Source organism: Lissotriton helveticus, assembly GCF_964261635.1.
Source record: "Lissotriton helveticus chromosome 1_1 unlocalized genomic scaffold, aLisHel1.1 SUPER_1_unloc_17, whole genome shotgun sequence".
Classification (NCBI taxonomy): Eukaryota; Metazoa; Chordata; class Amphibia; order Caudata; family Salamandridae; genus Lissotriton; species Lissotriton helveticus.
The window spans coordinates 1,113,384-1,119,497 of NW_027611656.1; positions in this window are offsets into that span (position 1 = coordinate 1,113,384).

The following is a 6,114-nucleotide window of genomic DNA, read 5'->3' on the forward strand; positions in this document are numbered from 1 at the left end:
ATTACGAATACAATGTCACTTCACATGAGAGAATTCACACTGGACTAAAGCCTTATACAGGAGGGGAAAACCAGAAACGTTTTACTCCGAAAGGAGATCTCACTAAACATGAGAAATGCATCCACACCAGGTGAAAAGTAAGGCATATCTTGAGTTTCAGAAAAGCTTCTAATTGGCCAATAAAAGGAGGCGTCTCAGCAGCAGGCAAGTGATGTGTTCTTTGTTTATTTATTCCTCACCGGCCTGCCTGCTGTTTTGCATTCATCTGGAGGGCTTCGGACTCCACCACCAGAGAGTAGGACCTTCCTCGCTGCAGCATGGACTCTTCTCCAGCCAGAGCAGAGAACAGACTGTACGTCGGAGAACGGGGCACCAAAAAGAATATCAGGTATGTTATACTGGCATGCTGCAGCAGTGTGCACCTGTCTCCTCCACTCCTACAGCTTACCCGTTCTTCCTTATCCTCGCCAAGGGCTGTGGGTGCCCTAGGCAAGGAAATCGAAGGGGGCATGGGCAAACCAGCATGAGGGCCCCTGAGAGGGGGCAGTATATTAATGCAGGGGTCCAGCTCCCATTGGGGGATGTGGTGGGACCTGGGACAAGCCAAGGTTTAAATGTAGTGTAACCCCGGGCCCAGTGGGCCAATATTCTTCTAAAGAGGCACACCAAACGCGCCACTGCCCCGTCCACTGCTTTAAAACACCAACTGGTTGAGCCCTCTGGCCTTTCTTTGGTGGCTCCCACTCACCCCTTCTAATCCAGCTTTATCTCACTAGTGTTTTAGTGCTGGAGGTCCAGTGTTGTCAAGGTACAATGTAAAGGCTTGTGTTTGGCAATAGGCATAATGTAGGGGTCAGTTTGGGTGGGAGTGGCAGGATAGAGGGCAGTGTTATGGCAGAAGCAGACAGTGTAGCCATGTAGTGTTTTGAGGGTAGATTGCAGTGGGGGGGGATTAGCTTTAGGGCAAGCAGAAAGGGCCAGTGTTTTGTGGGAACGGATGATGGCAGTGTTTTGGGGAAAGGAGCTATGGTTTTCAAGGCTATTGTGGTGGGGTTGGTGGCACTGCTGTGGGGTAGAGTGACATGGAAAAGGGCTAGGCTATTCTAACTTCTTTTTGTTCTTGTGTGGAGTCTTGGAGGGTAGATTCTGCTGGTTCTAGAGCTCTTGGGCTGTCTGGTAACTACAATATACTCTTGCTGCTTCAAAGCTCCGGTCGGTCTGGGGTTCAGTACACTTCTGGGAAACTCAGAACCTTGTGGGCTGGATCCATATTTTTGAACTCCCCCTTGAAAAGGGTGGAGGTAACATGTGCGCCCATCTCCCTTTCACAATTTGCATCATGCCTGTCCTATCCTAGACAATTATTGCAAGTGTAAAAACAGGCCCCCTTTCACAGGACTGGCCCACGGATACTCTTTGTTTTGTTGCACATTTCTGTTTTTTTGTTGTTGCATTTTTAAAATTATTTGATTTTGGAGATATTAAGTGTTTGCAACAGGGGTCTTCAAACTTTTCTGTAGTGAGTGCTACTTCTGATCAGGGAAAATCTTGAGCTACTTAAGGCTAAACATCTTGCACATTGTTACCAGGCAGTTTGACAAGTAGGGCCTTTTAGATTGAAGACCAACCATCTGTCTGCGCCATGGTACTCCTATGAACTCCATAAATGTCAAAGAAAATGAAGGCACCAATAACAATTTTGGAGGCAGAATTACAGCCTATTGTTCAACACAGTTAAATCACATTCATCCTTTGGTTATAAAAATGTAGCAACTCCCAGCCGAAAAGCTGTGATGAACTAACCAAATTCTTTTTTCCAAAGTAAATAAAATATTCCTGAATTTTAAGATGAACCTAGATAATCTTTAGAGACAGATACAGTGGAGTAACGTACGGTGAATAAACTAACTTACCATTTCCTGGTAACGTGTACATTCACTCCACTTTCTGAAGAGAAAGTCTCCTATTTTATCAACACTATGAATTTTGGAGCCCTGCAGATTCTTGCCCAACATTCAGTTTCAGCTACCATTTCTGCTCATCTCACTTTGTTATTACAATGGTGCTCAAGTCCGTCTTTTTTCCAGATGCTTGGAAAAAGGCATCGATTTTGCCACTTCTAAAGACTCTTTCCCTCGATCCCTGTGTGGGATGACAGCACCCACTGAAGGCTGCACCAATGTGTAGTCTGGGACAGTGCACCTTCCATGTAATTCTGAACTGGGCCTTTAAATACGGTACTATTTTGTGTGCTTATTTAATTCAGGTAAACAAAGAATGTGGTACTACTTGTATACTCTGGGAGGACAAGGAAGATTGAATTTCTAAGGTGGCGGAAATGTTTTTGTCAAAGTGCTTTATGCCCTCAACACCCTCCCGTACCCTGAACATAATGAGATTACGTAGATTACACCTCTGCGTGCCTAATGCTGCCATTTGCATTTCAAGACCAGTGATTAATGTGTCTCTATCAAGTTCAAAGCCATTAGGCATTCCCGACCTGTCTGATACTTGCATATGGAAAGGATGGGTCATTTGGAACCTAAGGATAGATAAACATATTCATAGGTCACGATTTAAGTCTGTATCTAAAGTACAGACTTAAATAACTGTAAATTAGGAGAGGTGAGAAGTGAGAAGTTAAAAGGCAGCCGCTTATCGAGCTGCATTTGTAAGTAGGCCTCCCTATATTATGGGATCTATTCCTGCTTCATTCTTTAATTGCAATGAATACTGTAATACCCAGGAATGAAGTAATCGTCGAGCTGTTTAAATAATCCACCTGTCTTGCCACCTCTTCCACACTGCATCCTTAACCAGTGGCCTAGCCAGTGTGCCCTGGGCCCTAAGGCAAGAAAGGAAATGTGACCCCTGCCCTTTATTTGGCATTATGTGGCATTATTTTGTGGAAAAAAGCAATAATCATTCTGTGGACCCCAGTTATCAGGGGTCAGTGGGCCTTTATGGCATGTGGGACCTGGTGCCACTGCACCTGCTGCACCAATCGGAAGCTAGCCCGTAACAGCTTCTATTCTAGCCCCACTGGAGAACCGAAACAGCCAAGTACTGATCTGGCCATATCTGCAGGCATGCAGCCGCCTCTTCCACTGAAGGGATTTAAGTCGCATGAAAGCAGCATACGGGAAACAACCATTTTCTGAGGCAAAGTCAACCAACACCTCTTCTGTTCCAACCTGAATCCATTTAAAACCAGGGACGAAAAAACGGTTCATCGTCATCCCTTGCTATCAGAAGGGTAAAATAGATTCATCTAACATTGCAGTGTACCACATAAAAAATTGTGATTCTGCTTACAAATTAAAACAAGCATGCATATATAAAGGGGAGCCTTTGGCCAAAATAGCCATTTTCCCTACCCATACTTTTAACGCATCTTTTACAAAAAAAATGCTAACTACATTGACATCCGGAAATAGTCATTAGCGCATACTCATAAGCAAATGACATTTAGAATTCTCTTTCACTTCAAGCTTTCAAAAGTAAATTGATATAAAAGCAGTATTGAATTTTTTGACATTGTGTACTCTTACCAAAATTTAGAGCATCAATTTTATATGATACGCCATATAAAAAAGGAGTTCTTTATATATACTAAACATCCAGAAACATCTGATAAACCAGTAATAAAGTCACTTCTAGCTTAGTTAGTTTATAGTCTTCTTTTTTAAGAGAAATTATTTCACATTGTTACTGGATCTGCATGGCTAAACACTTATAAGGTCCTAAAGGCGAGACCTATTGGCTATGCCAATGCTTGTTATTGATTGAGTACAATGAGCAGCCGCACTTTTGATTAGGTCCTGAAGAAAGCCGCAAACACCTCTTTTGGAGGGTTAATAGGCTGAAACATGTTGACCTCTTATTAACTTTCACTCTGCTGCCCCCACTACCCTGAGCTCATTTTTGTGGTATTTCGTATACCATTCTCTATAACAAAACATGCCTGAACTCCTTCCTCTCAGTGAGGGGGTGTCTTCCCTCGACTGTAACTAGGTATAACGGTGGGAGGAGATTCCAAATGAGGAAGCATGCCAACTATGGTGGGTGAGAGAAATCTTCCCTTTAAAGGGATATTTCATCTCAGCTAGGTCTTCATTTGCAACAGTAATCCTCATAGACCCAAGGGTTGCTTGATTGTGGTAGAAATACATTTTTACCCCTTTATTGTACGTTTAAGCACAGACCATTGCTTGAAATGTTGTGATCAATGTAGGAAAAAAACTCTGTGCACTGAGAAAATGTGTTAAAATAACAGAAAGTTGATAATTGCATTTAATACCTTCTCATACCTGGATTTATCTAGAAGAGAAGTCTGTTAATTCTAGCAGATTTTTGATACCACAAGGTATAAGAAATTAGGGGATCTTTATCTGATATCTTTATCAGTAAATGATCTGAAATTATTGGACATAAACTTTGCAAGTATTATTTCTAAAGATAAAGGAAGTTCTATATTTGTCTTTTCTAAACTAACCCCAGTGCGTATGACTTTAATAACCACCTCTCTCAAATGAAAATTGTGCTCGGTTTAGTGAGAAAGCTAAATGATCTAGGAGAAACCAGGTCTGCGCATCAGTATTTTTCTTAGAAAGCTTTAAGTTAGAGAGTAAAAACACTTTTTAGAATGCCCCAAAAATTGTGACAAAGATATTTCAATATGTTTGACAAAAAGAATAGGTACATTTCATGACAATATTGAAATGGGAAATAAAATAATAGAAAAAAATATTTACACCACACGACAAAAATATTAGAGACTTCATTTCAGCAATATATAGGAAATACTGAGGTTCATGTATTAATAATCCATTTGGTAAAAGTGTTTGCTTGTGGAGTCAGCACACTACTGTGTCTGTGATGGCTTTTAAATAAAGGCATTTTTAATGCACCCCATTTTACTTTCAGATTCACAAATGTCCCCTTGGGTTACTACCTCCTGTTACTGTTTTTCAGCCCACGTATGGTTTCAAAGCTTAATACATACCTTAAGGAGGTATAACGTATTTAGAAGGTACACTATTAACATTCCCCTTCAAAATTCTTAATTCTTAAATGGGCTTACTACATTTCAAAAAGGGGTTCAGCATTTGCAAACTCTGTGAATTTTCCGAACCAGTGAATTTTTTAACAATAAAACCCTTGGTACATGAGTCAATTTTTCTCAATTCCCTCCGAATTAAGTTTGCTTTAATAATGTTAGTTAAATGATAACCAGTGCACGTACCTATTTAGTGTTAGTGTTGCTTCAGATCAAATAAAAACCATCACACATAACTCTTACACAATGCTTAAAGACAGAATTTCTGACATCCAGATTTAATGTTTTGTTAAATATATTTGCAAATGCTGTCACTTAAACAGGAAAGCATCTAAACCGGTCTCTGGACATAAAATAGGTTGTAATCATAATCTTTCAATACATTTTCTGAGTTTCAGGAACAATGTGTGTCATCTGTGTTTACTCTAAACCACTATAATAAACATATTCAATGCTTTTAGATTTGATCTGTTTGTACTGGTTTCTATTGCAGACAATGATCTAGATTTAGACCAAGGATCAATTCCACCCATGGCTTTTAAAACCTATTTATCATTGATCTCTTTTATTGTTATAGCAAATAAAACTGTAATAGAACTGATCTGAGAGATGGACTTCAAGTATTATGCTCAGTCAATTTATTGAACAAACTATGGAGTTAAAATCTGAGTAGATTAAATCCACAAGCATTGCCTGACCACTGTATTTTACATCAATAGATTACTAATCCGCACATGTTGTCTAAGTGCAATTCAATCATCTTCAATTTTTCACGGAGCTCTTGCTGGGTCTGTGTGAATTCTTTTAAAATGACATTTAAATGCCCAAAAGTTCAGGAATTCTAGTTTCAAGCCTGGTCAAACCCTAATGAATGCTATACCTAAAGATGCCCTTCTGTTCCTACATTTTATTGTGCACCATGATTCAGAAATGGCATGGTTTTGCTTTCGGAGGTAAAATTCTAAACATATTTATTATTGTTGCCATCTGACACATTATCACTAATTGGGAAGATAACAACAAGTGGTCCTGTGATGCTTGCTGGAATGGGAAGT